The sequence below is a fragment of the Lynx rufus genome, unplaced genomic scaffold (assembly GCF_022079265.1).
Source record: "Lynx rufus isolate CCGP_SWC_20201006 ecotype Redwood Valley unplaced genomic scaffold, mLynRuf1.p SCAF_17, whole genome shotgun sequence".
In the NCBI taxonomy this organism is placed as follows: domain Eukaryota; kingdom Metazoa; phylum Chordata; class Mammalia; order Carnivora; family Felidae; genus Lynx; species Lynx rufus.
In genome coordinates, this window is record NW_025814831.1 from 36,945,508 (window position 1) to 36,962,024 (window position 16,517).

The 16,517-nt window shown below is 45.4% G+C and overlaps 1 protein-coding gene across 1 annotated transcript in view; it reads right to left on the reverse strand.

Annotated features, from left to right (window-relative positions):
* Nucleotides 1-16,212, reverse strand: part of FUT8 (fucosyltransferase 8) — a 409,669-nt gene extending 393,457 nt beyond the window's left edge. The window contains exons 1-2 of the mRNA XM_047079496.1: nt 16,056-16,212; nt 15,427-15,553 (exon numbers count right to left, since the gene is read on the reverse strand). The gene's annotated coding sequence lies outside the window, so the exon portion shown is untranslated. The remainder of the gene's footprint in view (nt 1-15,426; nt 15,554-16,055) is intronic.
* Nucleotides 16,213-16,517: the final 305 nt, after the last annotated feature.

The window sequence follows — 16,517 nt, forward strand, 5'->3', positions numbered from 1 at the left end:
CCTCCTTCTTCCTCAATGGAAGGGACTTCTTAGGGTGACCAGCTACTGCAGTTTGCCTGAGACTGAGCGGTTCTTAGCTAGACTTTAAGGATTTTTTTTTAAAGTGTATTTATTTATTTTGAGGGAGTTGTGCATAGACAGGAGAGAATTCCCAGCAGGCTCCAGGCCACCAGCGCAGAGCATGATGCGGGGCTTGAACTCATGACCCGAGATCATGACCTAAGTCAAAGCCAGAAGTCAGACACTTAACCAACTGAGCGACCCAGGCACTCCTAGACTTTTAGTTTTTAAACCAGGAAACTCCTGGTCAAACAAAGACTAGTTGGCCCCCTAGACTCTCTCCAGCGCCCTGTCCGCAGGTCTCATCATGGCCTCCTCAGAGCCGGACTTCACGGACTCCACCACAGCAGCTGCCAGCCTTTGAAGCAAAATTTCTCTCTAGACCTCCACCTCTGGCTTCTCCTGAGCTCCAGACCAGCACTTCAACCACAAGCCTGATATAGCTGTTTGCATATCTAACTTCAAGTTCCGCAGGGTCTGAACTGACTCACTACCTCACTTCTCCCCCCACCAACCCTGGTCCCACTCCTCTCTCAGTGTTTCTGTTTCTGCCAGCACCCCATCATTGTCCCAGTTGTTCAAGATTTCTTTCTCTGTAAAATTTTGTGCCAGATTCTGTCCTAAATTCTGGGGACTCGGCAGTGAACAAAAGTCACTGCTTTCAGGGAGTCTGCATCTTAGTCGAGGGAGATGGAAAAGAAATATATACATAATCAGTGAGGAGCTATGCACTATGGAGAAAGATTAAGCAGGTGTAAGACATGCTGAGGATGGATGAGGGGCGCCTGGGTGGCTCAGTCGGTTAAGCGTCCGACCTTGGCTCAGGTCATGATCTCACAGTTTGTGGTTCGAGCCCCACATCGGGCTCTGTGCTGACAGCTCGGAGCCTGGAGCCTGCTTCGAGTCTGTGTCTCCTTCTCTCTCTGCCCCTTCCCAACTTGTGCTCTGTCTATGTCTCTCAAAAAATAAATAAACGTTTAAAAAAAAAAAAAAAGACATGCTGAGGATGAAAGCCATAATCACAGGCTTTCACGGGTTCGGGGGCACTTCAGGGAAGCCTTTCTGATGCAACGTCATCTGAGTGGAGGCTTGAAGGAAGTGAGACAGGAACCAGGGACTATCTGGAGTAAAAGTGTTCCAAGCAGAGGGCACCGTGAATTCAAAGGCCAGAGTCGCTGGGCGGACTGGCAAAGGAAAGAGTTAGTAAGAGAGAAATGAGGAACAATGCAGGAAGGCAAGTCAGGTCCTGTAGAGCCTTGTAGATGAAAACACTTTACTTTTTACTCCTTTACCCTCTAATCTGTTGCCAGACCATGATAATCCACCCTCTGCAGGGTCTTTCCTTTCTATTTCTGGGGCTCCCACCTCATGAAGATCCTCATTACTTCTCATTTGAATCATTAAATCGGCCTCCTGAGTAGTCTTTCTGCCTCTTGTCTCTCCCTACTCTAATCCTACTCCTGACTGCTATAGTCTTCTTGGAGTACCGTTCTGATTGTCATCATAAGATCATTAGCATACATTTATGTAGCTCTGAATAAAAGGAGGGGGGCAGACACAGGGGATGTGTTCCCACAACTTCCCAGCACGTCTTTGTCAGAAATAGATCGAACTGTCAAAAATGTGTTGTCAAACATGTCAGAGTTCTGTTTTTATGCTACAGTGTAAAAATTGCAAATTTTCCATCGAAATAAAAAATAAATAGAAGGATGAATTAGTCAGAACCCCTCTGGTTGCCATTAACAGAAACCCAATGTAAGCGCTGCCTTTAAAAATGTAATATGTTAGCTCATGTATTTTAAAGCCCTGCATCTTCGGGAATGGCTAGTTCCACCTGCTCAGCAAGGGGAATAAGAAATGTATGTGTCTCCACCTCTCAGATCTGCTTTTTCTCTCTGTCTTTGTTCTCGGGCAGACTGCCCATGCAGTGACAAAGATGGCCACCACTGCTTTTTCACTTACACCTTCCCAGCTTAGCAACTCCACTGAAAAAAGGGTATCTCTTTCAGCAAAAGTCTCAGTGTTGACTCTCACTGACCCTCCCTGGACAAAAGACTTAGTCCTCAACAAATCACTATGACTATAGTTAGCCAAGCCTGGGTCACAAACCTGCCCTGGATCTGGAGGTGGGGAGGTTTCCGCCTGAACTACATGGAAAGAGAATAAAAGGTGGGTGGTTTCCAAAAACCATTTGGTACTTAGGGTGGGGGAGGGGGGGGGGTAGGCGAAAACCACAGGTGTCGGCAACCAAAGCCTAACAGCACCTTACTGGTGATCCCTGAACCCCAAACATGTCTACATAGTCACTGAGTCTCCCCCCTCAAGAGGTTTTAATCCTACTGTGCCAATATTTGATTATTTCAATGCTGCTCTTGATCCATCATCTTAAATTGCTCCCCACTGCCCCTGCCCCTTGCCAGCCTGCTCTCTTCCTTCTCTGGGTCTACATCACTTGCTTGACAACAGGGCTAGAGGAGGAAAAGGGTCTTTGTCCAAGCTTTCGATAAACTGAAGTCGATGGTTATAGACAGCTACAGCCAAAGGCACAGGCAGGATTACTGACCCCTAAATTATCATTGGTACCCTTGATATCAGAGGTATCTATGAGATGTTGGCAGGAAAGGAAAAGCCATTTGTGTAGACTGAGGACAACCCCCCACCTCGCTGGCATAAAAGGAGGGTCATTAATAAGAGTAGTGTGAGAACAACTGAGAGAGGTCAAGATTACTAGTTCCTGTCCTGCATTATACGTGTAGATAATATGTGTTTATGTTTATAAATACATATATAATCTCATTTACTGCTCACACAATAGCTTTCTGAAGTAGGCCGCACTTTCTCATTTCACACGTGCACCTCTCCCATGGGAAAGGTGAGGCACAAAGATGTTGACCACCTTGCCAGCTAGTGAGCAGAGTGTGTAGGATTTGAACCCAGGGCTCTCCGACTCCTGAGTGCTGTCGTGAACCCACACGTCCTTCCGTTTCTACGAAGGGGAGGGAAAGGGCGCCTCACCTGAGTCTGTCCACAGCTCCCCTGGAAACGCACCGGCGGCAGTGCCTGCCTCCCAGGCAAGAAGGCGGCCAGCCTTCCCCTGTCCTGGAGGAGAACCAGGACGGGTGGTCCACACTCAGAAACGTAGAGGAAGTGGTGGTTGCTCAGGCCTCCTGCCGCCCTCTCACCTCGAAGATGCTTCCAGCAGAGAGCTGCCGCCCACCCGGAAAACGGCCGCTGAGGTGGAACAGGGTCCGTGTAAAAATAGCCAGGCGCTCCCTGCTCCCCCCGCTCCGCGCCGGCGACAGGGGCCTGCGGGCGGGGCTCCCTGGGCCCGGCTGCTTCCACCGCCTCCCGCCGCCATGGGCTCCGGGGCGGGGGGGGGGGGGGGTCGACCCGAACCCGACAGGCTGCCCCTCACCCTCGTGTCTGGAGACCACGTGCAGCCCGCCGAGCCCCCTCGGCCCAGAACTCTCGACAGCAGTTGCCTGCAGCTCAGAGGCCCCTCCTCCACCTTCCACCCTGACTGACCCCAGGCGGACTCGGGTGATAAGGTAACCCACCCACGAGGGAGGCCCGACCAAACCGCGCCAGGCCCAGAGCCTTGCGAGGATCAGGGGGACCCCGGAGTCCGTCTCAGGAGAAACCCCCAGGGAAGAGTGAGCCCCACGGGGGCCTGGAGTACCCTGAGCAGGTGACCAAGTGAGGCAGCAGCTGGTCAAGTGAAGCAGCTGGCTGAGGAGATGGGCACAGGTGTGGCGCGTGTTTAAAGAGAGTGGGCTGGCCTGGGGCTTGGCCAGGGCGAAAGGTGTCTGCAAACAGGGAAAGCCGATGGGCTGGACTCTCTGCAGGATGAGCAAGACAGGGCCCTAACGAATCTGGCTGTAAACACACTCCCTCCCGCCTGGAGCTTTGGGACTTGGGGAGGAGGCCCATAGAGCACTGGTGCCAGGCAGCATCAGGTGTGAGGTCACCAGGCAATTTAAATAGGCCCAAGTGGAGCCCCTGGCTGAGGAATGTCCCCAGTAGAGCTGAGTTAGTCATGTGGGAGAGAGGGCCTGCCCTGCTTACAGTCAGAAAGGCCCGGGGCCTTGGGTATTAAGAGTCCTGTAGGAGACATGAGACAAGATCTTAAACCGAGGAAGGTAAATATTTGCTTTTTTTTTTAATCCAGTATATTCAGATTTTGTAGTGACAAGAGATTTCACAATGAGTCCACCATATTGACAGACAAGTACAAGTAGACTCAAATTTTTTAGCTGTATTTTAGACTTTTCATTATGAAACAGTTTACCCACTCCCATCACATAGATTATTTTGAAGCAAAACCATTTCACCCATAAATATTCTAGTAAACCTCTCGAAAATTTCCCTAAATTTTAGAGCAGTAGTTCTTAACCCAGACCAAGTGTGCCCCCCACAACCCCCCACTGCCAGGGGACATTTGACTATGCCTGGAGATACTACTGATTGTCATAATTTGGGGGAGGTGCGTGCTGCTAGTATCTCGTGAGTACAATCCAGGGATGTTGCTAAACATCCCACGGTGTATGGGAGAGCTCCCCACAACAAAGGGTTTTGGAGACACGGATGGACCTAGAGGATAGTATGCTAAGTGAAGTAAGTCAGACTGAGAAAGACAAATACCGTATGATTTCACTCATAAGTGGAACCTAACCAACAACAACAACATGAACAAACAAAAGCAGAATGAGACCTATAAATGCTGAGAACAAATTGATGGTGGCTAGGGGGCTGGGGGAAGGACAAAATGGGTGAAGGGAGAGGGAGATAGACAGGCTTCCAGTTATGGAATGAATAAGTCATTCATATGGAATAAAAAGCACAGCATAGGGAATATAATCAATGATACTATGAAAGTGTTGTATGATGACTGATGGTAGTTACACTTGTGGTGAACACAGCATAATATATAAATTGTCAAGTCACTATGTTGTACACCTGAAACTAATGTAACATTGTGTGCCAACTGTACTCAAAAAAAAATTCTTTGGCCCAAAATAAAAATAGTCTTGAGGGTGCAAAACAATGTTTTAGAGCCTAAAAGAGCACCTTAAATATACGACCATAGTATTATTAGCATGCATAAAAATTAATATTAAGTCCATAATGGCAACTATCCAATTAATATTGAATTTTCCCTGATTAGCTCATAGGTTTAAAAAAAAATTTTTGTTTTAAGTCAAGATCCAAATCAGGTTCATGTACTGCGATTGGTTGATACATTTCTTAGGCCTCTCTTAATCTGTATGTTGTCATCCCTCTTTTTTTTCTTTGTAACTTATTTATTATAAAATGTTTAATTAGAAAATAATACATGAATACATTCTGCTATCAAAATTGAAACATTACAGGTAAAGCTAAAATTCCCCTACCAGATATTCCAATCTTCATCCTCTCCCAGAGAATCACTAATTTATCAAAACTATGTATCAGTTAAGATTATGTTCAGCTACGTTTCAGAAAACAAACCATAACAACAACAAAACCTTCAAGATTACTTATTTTTCAGGAAAAAAAAGCCCAAAGGTAGGCAGAACAGGGCTAGTCTGAAAGTTTCTTGAAGTTTTAGGGTCCCAGACTGCATTTAGCTCTCTGCTCACCCTCATCCTCATGGACCAAGATGGCTAATAGAGGACCAGCCCTCTTATCTGCCTTCCATGCAGCAATATGGAAGCTTGATGAAGAAGGACATATCTGTCTGTGTTAGTTTGCTGGGGCTGCTGTAACAACCTACCGCAAACTGAGTGGCTAATACAACAGAAATGTACTTATTGTCTCATGGTTCTGCAAGTCAAATGTCTGCAATTAAGTTGTCAGCAGGGCTGATTCTTTCTGAGGACTATAAGACCAAATCTATTCCATGCCTCTCCCCTTTCTACAGGGAATCTGCTCACAATTCTTGATGTTCCTTAGTTTTGCACAGGCATCACTGCATTCTCTGCCTCGTGTGGTCCTCTGTTCAAATTTCCCCTTTTTATAAGGACACCATTCATGTTGTACTATGGCCCACCCTAATGACCTCATCTTAACTAATTATACCTGCAATTACCCTATTTCCAAATAAGGTCATCGTCTTAGATACTAAGGATTAAGATTTCAACGTATGAATGGTGGTTGAGGGAGGCACAATTCAGTTGCGAACACGCTCCCGTAAGAAGATTGTATGGAAGTGTCTTACCTCTATTTGCTTATACTTCTTTGGCCAGAGCTTTGTCTCCTGGCCACACCTCTTTGCAAGAGATGCTTGGAAAGCTAGGTGTTAGCTGAGCACATGGGCATGCCCCAAAATGTCAGTTTTCTATTACAGAAAAGAAAGGAAAAACGGATGCCAAGCCATCAACTAGCAACCCGCCATGGAATGTATTCTATCATACATTTTTCTGTGTGTTACAAAAATATCTGTGGGCCTTTCAGTAGACACTTCAGTGTTGGATTCTTCATCCAGATAGCTTTACCTCTTGCAAAGCACTCGCTAGGAGCCAGGGCTGCCTAGGGCTTCATGCTTTTATCTGTAACCCTCGGAACACCCTGGAAGCTGAGGCAGGTTAGTGTAAGCCTTGGAGCCCCTCCCTAGCACAAGGCCCCACTCCTAATTTTGGATTTGAAGCTTTCTTCTTCTTTAAAAGGGTCTCTAAAAATACGCAGGCTTCATCCTGCATCTGCTCCTGCCTATAAGGTAGGAGCTATTATCCTCATTTTATAGATGAGGAAGTTGAAACACAGAGAGGGCAAGTAGTTCATCTGGAGTCACAAAGCTCACAGTGGAGTTGAGTTTTAAACCAAAGTCTGTCTAGTTCCAAAGTTAGGCCATTTCTGCAATGCCTTGGCCGCCAAGAGATGCTGAAAGCATCCCGGCATGCTTTCTCCAGTGTGGATCCTCAGCCACAGCCCCATCTGAGTGTTTGCACTTCCCAAGAGCTGGTTGCCCACCTGGCCACTGAGACTGGTGCTCCGGCAAATCCTCCCAGAGAGAGAAGGAGCATCTCCTGTGACAGAAGTACCCGAGCTGGGATCCATCCTTGGGAACACGTCTGCAGTGGTTTCCTACAGCTGCTGTCACAAATTGCCACAAACTAAGTGGCTTAACACAAGAGAAATGTAGTCTCTCATAGTTCTGGAGGCCAAAGGTCTGAAAACAGTGTTGGCCAGGCCACACTCCCTCCCAAGGCTCTAGAGAATAATCCTGGCTCGCCTCTTTCAGCTTCTGGTGGCCCAGCGACTCCTTGGCCTGTGGCTGCAGCTCTCTGCTTGCATCTCCATATGGACTTCTCTGTGTCTGTGTTTTCTCCTCCTGACTGTACAGGGACACTTTGCATTGGGTCAGGGCCCACCCGGGAATCCAGGATGATCTCATCTCAAGATCCCTCATTTAATTGCATCTGTACGAACCCTTTTTCCAAGGAAGGTCACATGCACGGGTTCTGACTGTGGATTATCTTCTTGGGGACCACCATTCAACCCCCTACACAGTATTCCAGAGCAGCAGAGATCATTTCTAGGACCCAGGGAAGTGGCAGGAAAACATGAGTACACACACACTGTCCTTCCAGTCCATTTTCACGCAATGGCAAAAGTGGAGCTGCAGGGACAAGGTTACTCACTTTGGAAAAGCACAAGTGGACCCAATTGCCCAGGGCCTGCTTCAAGTTAGAGACACTGAAGTTTCTGTCAAGTGTGAGCGTGTAGATGCCAAGCTTTCTCCGTAGAATGGTAAGCCATGCTGGCATGTTTTTCTGTTTACTGTCCACTTTAGAAAGGTGCCCTGTGAAGTGAATTTTAAATTCAGAAGCCAAGTCAGGAGGGGCACAGGAAGACAGAGGGATGTGAGAACCATTTCCAGTAAAGCTGTGAGTTCCGTGGCCTCACTTCTTACTTAAAGAGCCGGGTGTTGGCTACAGGTAGTGGTAGATGCCAGATTCTGGAGGCGGGAGAAGGAAATCGTTTCAGACCTATACCTGCCACCGTGACCTTTAGCTGATTCTAATTCAGTTTCACCAAGTATTTACTGAGAACATACAGGGCACCAGGTCAGCCTTATTTCCCTCAAACCTCACAACCAACTAGGTATATTACTTTCTCCACTTCCCAGATGGGATGCAGATTCAGAGGGATTAAGGGATTTACCCAAGATCATACAGCTGTAGGTGGCAGTGAGTGTAGATGTGTCTTGATTCCTAACTAGGCGCTCGAGCACAAAAGATGAACCTTCCCTCCTATGTGCCAGCTCCCATCCTGGTGAGGGGGCAGGGATGAGAGCAGACCCATCACCCACCCACCAGAGCTTGACCCGCCCCCCCCCCCACAACCGAAAGCAGAGCATTCTGCAGGAGGAGGCACGTAATCAGCATTTCTGCCACTCTCCACTACCAGTGGAAGAAACTGGCTAATTAAAGTCTGCAGCATGCCCAGAAGCCTCTGCAGCCGCTAGAGTTGTTTCCTGTGCGTTCTCGGTGCCTGATGATACATATTCTTCATGTTTATGTGGCGCAATACACTGTGCTCCATGAGCATGAGGTATTAGTGAGCCAATTTTCCCATCCACGCAGCTCCAGAGCAACTAGGAGGCATCCCTGTTATAATTTATGAGGGACCAGCATGTGCAATCAATAGGTGCCCCACAGGTTATTAAAGAAGAGAAAGATGGCCCAGGAGGCCCTGTTTACTAACAGGGAAATGGTCTCCCGGCACCTTCTGGCACGTGGCCTGTGAGAGATTTACATTTCCTTTTCAGTCCAGAAACAGGGGCCTTCCCTTCTCATCTTGGGCCTAAACCTCACAACAGGGGCTGGTGGAGGCACAATCTGATTAGTGCCTTTCCCTGCATTGTAACCCAGAGACGGTACTGGGAGTGAGGGCTGTGGGGTGCCAAGCCGCCCAAGGCTTTAACACATCCATGTATGTTTCGAGGCCCCAGAGAACAGCATTCTGGGACAGGGTTGAGGCTTAGGGAGTGGGCATGAGGCCAGGCCCATGATACAAAAAGAAATAGCAACTCCCACCAGGCTGCAGGGAGGGGAGTCCTGGTCAACCTTGTACAGCTCTGGAGAAACTCATTTATTTGCTTCTGTTGCCTTCTCCCATTGTTTTTGTTCCTTTGATTTCAGGAATCTGTAGTTCTTTTGCAGTTTTCTTTACTTCTTAACAGTTCTCAAGGAAGAAGGCTGGTTGGATTAAAAAAAAAAACAAACCAGTAGTTTTGGAGGCGCCTGGGTAGTTCAGTCAGCTAAGCGTCTGACTCTTGGTTTCGGCTCAGGTCATGATCTCATGGTTTGTGAGATCTCATCTGGTTCTGCGCTGACAGCAAGGAGCCTGCTTGGGATTCTCTCTCTCCCTCTCCCTCTCCCTCTCTCTCTCTCTCTCTCTCTGAAAATAAATAAACTTTAAAATAAAATAAAACAATAATAGCACGGGCTTATTTGTGTAAAGGAGAAAAGAAGTACTCCTCCAGTCTACTTTCTGGAAGGCAGCCTGGTATGATGTAGCAGTTCTCAAACTTTTTAGTCTTAGGACCATTTTACACCTTAAAATTTATGTAGATTATGTTGATTAGTAGAAAAGTTTTATTTAAATGTTTATTCATTAATTAAAACTAACAAAAATAAATCGATTACATGTTAACATAAATGACATTTTACCATAATAGAAATAACATAAATATTTTCCTTTTTTAAAAAATGTTTTTTATTTATTTTTGAGAGAGAGACAGAGTGCAAACAGGGGAGGGGCAGAGAAAGAGGGGGACACAGAATCTCAAGCAGGCTCCAGGCCCCGAGCTGTCAGCATAGAGCCCGATGCAGGGCTCAAACCTACAAACTGCGAGATTACAACCTGAGCCAGTCGGACGCTCAGCCTACTGAGCCACCCAGGTGCCCCATAAATAAATATTTTCATTTAAAAAAACTTCCAAAATAAAAAAGAATTAGTGGGAAGAGTAATAGTGCATTCCATTTTTGCAATATGGATTCCCATATCTACTTTTGTACTCAATAGGTTGCAATGTGTTGTTTTGGTTGAAGTATATGAAGAAAGTCTGACTTTACACAGATAATAGCTGGAAAAACAGAGTATTTAATAGTATTTTGAATATTTTTAGATATTCTTTCTGATGCTGCACCAAAATGTAGCAAGTTAAAGGGTAGTTGCAGTATGAAATCTGAAAGCATAATATGTTTTTGTATACTGTTACATTAAAATCCATTGCTTTATTATGAGCTTTGATTGGATCTTTTATCCATGTATGATTTGTAATACCATGCATTGGAAAATGCTGGTTTATTGAATTATACAAATATTCTAAATGTTCATAATTTCATTATACAATATTTAAAAATCACATTCATTAATATCACCATCCATCTCATTAGAAAAGCCCAAATATTAGGAAGCTGTCAAGCTCCACAGTAATAGATACGAGTTTTCCAAAATTCTCATTTTCCCTTGGAAGTTCAAATTTTATCATTGGCAACAAATACCATCAGTTGTTTTCCTCGAAGTGACAGACTCCCTTTGTTCATTTAAAGAAAATATCTGCCAAATACCCGGTCTGAAAAAGCACTCTTTGTCATTTAGTCTTTCAAGCAAAGAAAGAAAGAGAGAGAGAGAGAGAGAGAAAGGGAAAGAAAAGATGCTCCATGAAAAAAAAAATGGCTAGTTCAACGCACAGATTTATCGCCTCGGTACACTTCCTAGGGGTAACCATCATACCCCGAAATGCAATAAAAGTATTTATGCATACTCCCCATTTTGTTACATAGAATATTTTGAAAAGTGTTGGTACTTAAAAAGACTAATCAGGGGCACCTGGGGGCTCAGTCAGTTACACGTCCGACTTTGGCTCAGGTCATGATCTCGCGGCTCATGGGTTCAAGCCCCACGTTGGGCTCAGCAGAGCCCGCTTTTGGATCCTCTGCCCCTCCTCTGCCTGTGCTCTCTCAAAAATAAATAAAACATTAAATATAAATAAATAAATAAGGTAATCATTTTTACTGCTTCATCAAGGACATCCTTAAATGAAACTGGCATTTGTTTTTAAGTTAAGTGTGTGGCAAGGATGACTAGTACACCCTGATGCCTGCCTCGATTCGCGCCCAGAAGCTAGGAGTTTTACCCACCATTGCTTTCGTACCTTCAGTGTAAATGTTAACATAGTGCAAAGGGCAAAACAATCATAGTATTATTATGAAAATATTTTTTTTAATGTTTATTCATTTTTTGAGAGAGAGAAAGAGAGAGAGAGAGAGGGAGCATGAGCAGGGGATGGGCAGAGAGAGGGAGACACAATCCAAAGCAGGCTCTAGGCTCTGAGCTGTCAGCACAGAGCCCAACACGGGGCTCGAACTCAAGGACCACGAGATGGTGACCTGAGCCGAAGTCGGATGTCCAACCGACTGAGACACCCAGGCGCCCCGAAAATCTTTTCTTTTAATGTTTATTTCTGAGAGAGAAAGTGCGAGAGGGGGAGGGGCAGAGAGAGAGGGAGACAGGGGCTTTGGGCCTCCCAGGTGCCCCCATGAGAATCATTTTGACTTCATGAACCCCTCAGAAGTGTTGCAGGGATCCCCAGGAGTCTGTGGACCCTCCTTTGAGAACAGCAGGTATAGTAGAGGGAACCAATGACTGACTGCCAGAGACTTCTTACTCCCCCTTTGCCTCAGGCTAGCTCTGTCTTCCGCAAGTCATTTTCCTCAAGTGTCTGAGGTTCCGTGTTTGTAACATTAAGCAGATCTATTAAGCAATCTCTATCACGTCACTGTCATTTTAGGAGCACTGTGGGACACCGGACAACCTTTATCCTTGACTTCTCATCATGATGGCCTGTTTGTTCCTCACATGGCTCTTTCTGGTGAGCTGTTGTCGGGACACACAGGCACATACTCTCTTCTCTCCTTTTACAAACGAGAGGACAATGGGCTCTCCCAATGAGCAGGCGTTTGCTACAGAGGATGAACTGAATACTTACCCTCTGCTATCGGGGAGAAACGTGGTCATCAGAGATCAACTACTTGAGCCCTGCACCGTTTGTCATGAATGGTTCTGGACGGGGCATTTTCAGCTAGTAAATAGGAGGGCTCTTTGCTGTGAAATCCAGGCCAGGAAAACAGTTGCCAAGCCATAGCAATAAGAGAAATATGCAGTTTTATAAAAACAGAGTAAAACCTAAGCATAACTCCTAGTTTCCCCCATCCTTGTAAAGCTTTGGAATAAGTACTTGAGCCCTTTAATAAAATACTGCAGTCTCAAAGCTCAGTATATATTTGGTCTGGAGAGGACCAGGGAGTCAGTGTGGCAGAAGCTTTTAAAACTGACCTCCTCCTGACCAAGTCACCAGGTTAATGGAGGCTCTCTGCTTCCTCTAGAAAACCCAGTGTGCCCACGGCATGCCGGATGCTCGACTAGGAGAGGTTCCCTCAGGTGCTTCCGTTCCACAGGTTGAGCCGAGTGCTTCCAATGGGTCAGGGCCATTTGTTCCCACAGTTCTGGCCATTGTCCTTGCAATTCTGGTTGTGTGACTTAATTATTGTGAAAACCAATGAAATGTGGGTACAAAGAAAGAGGCTTGGGGAGCCTGGGTGGCTCAGTCAGTTGAGCATCCATCCCTTGACTTCAGCTCAGGTCATGATCCCGCAGTTGTGGGATCGAGCCCCATGTTGGGTTCTGCACAGAGCCTGCTGGGGACACTCTCTCTCTCTCTCTTTCCTTCTGCCCCTTTCCCCTGCTTGTGTACTCTCTCTCTCTCTCTCTAAAAAATTTTTAATTAAAAAAAGAGTTTTTGTTCCTATGAAAACATTTAATGTTTTGTCCTTAAATTAACATTTAAGGACAAGTCACACAAAAAGTCCTGTTGAACTGGTATGGGAGACATTTGAGAAAGATTGGGGAAAAAATCATAAACATCTTAGGATGATTCTGTACTCCGATTGTCTTGTGTCTTTAAGTTCTCCCTCTTCTTTAAAGAAACCTGAACTGGAACTTACCGAAGATTCCGATAGAATGTAAACTCCACAAGTGTGGAGACTTTGTGTTGGTCACTGCTATATCTCCATCACCTAGAATATGCCAGGTGCATAGAATGAACACAGTAAATATATATAGGATAAATGGATTGTTAGTATAGTCAATACAAGAAAGATAAAACAAATTCCAATTAATAGAAGCCTGCACCAAGAAAATGCCTTGATCCTACTTAAAAAAAAAAAAAAAAAATGGTGCCTGAACATACCTGTATATGTTTTAAGTTAAAATAAGAAGTTTAAGGTATGTTTCTCATGATTACCCTTTAAATAATATTTTATTTAAAAAAGTTTTTTAAGGTTTATTCATTTTTGAGAGAGACAGAGACAGACACAGAACACGAGTGGAGGCCGGGGGTGGGGGGGAGGGTCGGCGCAGAAAGAGAGGGAGACACAGAACCAGAAGCAGGCTCCAGGCTCTGAGCTATCAGCACAGATCCCGGTGCAGGGTTCGAACCCACGGACCATGAGATCACGCCCCGGGCCGAAGTCAGACGTTCAATTGACCGAGCCACCCAGGCTCCCCTAAATAATATTTTAAATTAATCTACTGTTTTCCATCTACTGTTTTCATCACATTGGAGATGAGGGCTTTGCCTGTATTTAGAAATAGGGAAGCACCTTAGCTATCCAGTAGGTACTGTCTCCCCGTGGCGGAGCACTAGACCAGATCAGGAGACCTTAATACAGACTCCTCTGAACTCCCTTCTCCAGAAGGTAACTAGAAACATCTGCTCCAGTTCAGAAAGGGGGAGACCAGACAGGAGGCAGACTGCATCCCCGGATAGGGATTGGTCCAGTCGACACAGACCAGATGAGAGGCCATCGCTTTGAACCTTCCCTGACCCAGCAAGCCAAAGGGAACATGAATGATGGTAACAACTGCCTCCCCCATTTCAGACTGTGTTTGAGATTCTTTAGAGTTAGACTCAGAGGATCTGGGTTCAAATTCTGTATATTAACTGTGTGGCCTTGAACTAGTTAGCATGCTTCTCCTAGCTAGAACTTTCCAACTGGTGGGCAAAGAATGGGTCTACAGGTATGCTGATATATTGCTCTTCTCACTGCTTTCAATAAGCAAGTAAGGCCTTGGACAGCCAAGATCTCTGAGCTTGTCCCCTCTGGTGCCAGTAGCCTCATCCCTTCTCTGTGGTGAGGCATGGATATGGGTACAGATGCATAGATTGATATGCATGTAGATGTATACTTTTTTTTCAACTTCCTGTGTGTATCGCAATATGGAATAGTCTGAAAGCACTAATAGTTGCGGCCTTAGCTCCTCAGCTGATAAATCCAGTCCTGCCCTTGCCAACAGGTTGTTATAAGGATCACGTGAGAAATGGGTGTGCAATGTTTCAAGAGTGACTGAGTCATCCCAACAGCAGGCATCATGGCAGACAGAAGCACAAGGAGAGTTTGCATCCATGTCACCAGATCTAGTTTCCTCACCAGATTCTCAATCAACAGGGAAACAAGAAAAAGAAAGGAAAAAGTTGGCATATCAAATTCAAACCATTACCTTTATTTCCTATAAATCTGCATTAGCAAGTGTTACTATAGGCAAGTAAGCTTCCTAACACTGAACTCCAACATCAGACCAATTTACCAAGCCAGGCTTAGGCCACACTGGGAAACCACATTCCTCCCTGGCAGGGGAAACCTTGTCCCTAGAAATGCCGAGCAGAAGACACATTCCCAGGGGACGACTTACTCCCAAAAGAAAGAGAAGAGGTGGGGACTCTTGCATGCATGTCAAGTTTCTTCTTCCAACTTGCCAATCGGCTCTGTCATTCCACCTCCCCTGGGAAGGAGAATGTGAAGGGATGCAGGGAGGGCAGGAGTGTTGCACTAACAGAGCTCCTCCCATATGGAAAAATGCACAACAGAAGCACCCTCTTGAGATGTGAGATGAGACTATGGTCCACTTTGTCTGCTGTTTCCTGGCAAACATGGTTGGAGGTACTGGACCAGTACCCCATCACCAGTTTCCTGGGTACAGAGAATCAGGAGTGGGGCATCCATTTTTGCCTACACAGATCTTGCAGGCGTAGTCTGGCTCCAGAAGTGATTTCCTAATCCCTGCCGGATCCTTTCTGTTTGTAAAGGTAAGGGCTGTGTTTGTTTGAATCATTTTTTAATAGTTAACATAGCTAATCTGTAAACTCACAAAAGCAGGGACTTGATAACACCACTCACCTGTGTATCTGCAGTTGCCCAGCCCATTCTAGATGCCTGGCAAAGACTAATAGATTCAGGAAAGAATGAAGGAATGGGTGATAGAGCACAAGACAAAGTACTCAATACATGCTTCAGATGGAACAGTTCGACCTTCACCTACCCTGTTCACCTTGACCAAGGTTATTACTTCCAGCCGCGTTCAGCGATTACACCTGTTTCCATGTCATCAGTAGCTTCTGATAATATTGAAAATCCTTTGAGGACTTCCCACCTATGAAAATAAACTCCTGTAATAACAGACAAAATGGTGATTTGGAGGAGAGATAGAACTTTCAAAATTCTTTAAGCCAACATGAGATTTTTTTTTAAGCATTTCACCTGATGAGCTCCCAGTCCAATGCATGGCAGTGAATCTGTGTACACGATAAAACCTTTCGATGTTAATGGGGGGACACCATTAATATCCAAGTATGTGACTGGGATCCTTTTCATGTAGTATAGGATAAATGGATCCTAAATACTTGTTATGTGCTGAATTGTATCCCCTGAATTCATAAGTCAGAGTCCTGACTTCAATGTATGAATTCCCTCAGACATCTGAGTTACCTCAAAAGGTAACAGTATTTGGAGATAAGTTTCTAAAAAGGTGAGTAAGGTAAATTGAGGCCATTAGGACAAGCTCTCATCTAATCTGAGGTCCTTAGAAAAGGAAATTTGGACACACAGAGACATCAAACATGTCCACTCACAGAAGAAGACCATGTGAAGACACAGCAGGAAGGTGCCCACCTGAAAGACAAGGAGAGAGGTCTCAGGAAAAACCAAACCAGTCCACATCTTGATCTTGAACTTCTAACCTCCAGAACTGTGAGAAAATATATTTCTGTTGTTTAAAGCAGTCAGTCTGTGGTATTTCATTACGGTAGCCCTAGAAAATTCATACAACACTTATTGCAGAATTCTTCGTTGTGGTGTTACTACAAAGATGTGTTTGTGCAACACATCCGTGTCCACATTGGGCACTGTGTAATGTGGATTGCATAAGAAAGCACAACTGACAGATAACACATGAGACCAGGTTTTGCAAGAAGGAAGCAATTAGCAAGACTTTAGAAGTCTCAGGAAATTGGACTCTCCTTGACACCTATAGCTAAATTTTCTTACCCCTAAAATTATTCTTTTAAAGGTGTCTTTTTCTCTTCTCTCCCCACATCCCCTGCCTTCCACTCTCCCCTATCAACCACACCCCTA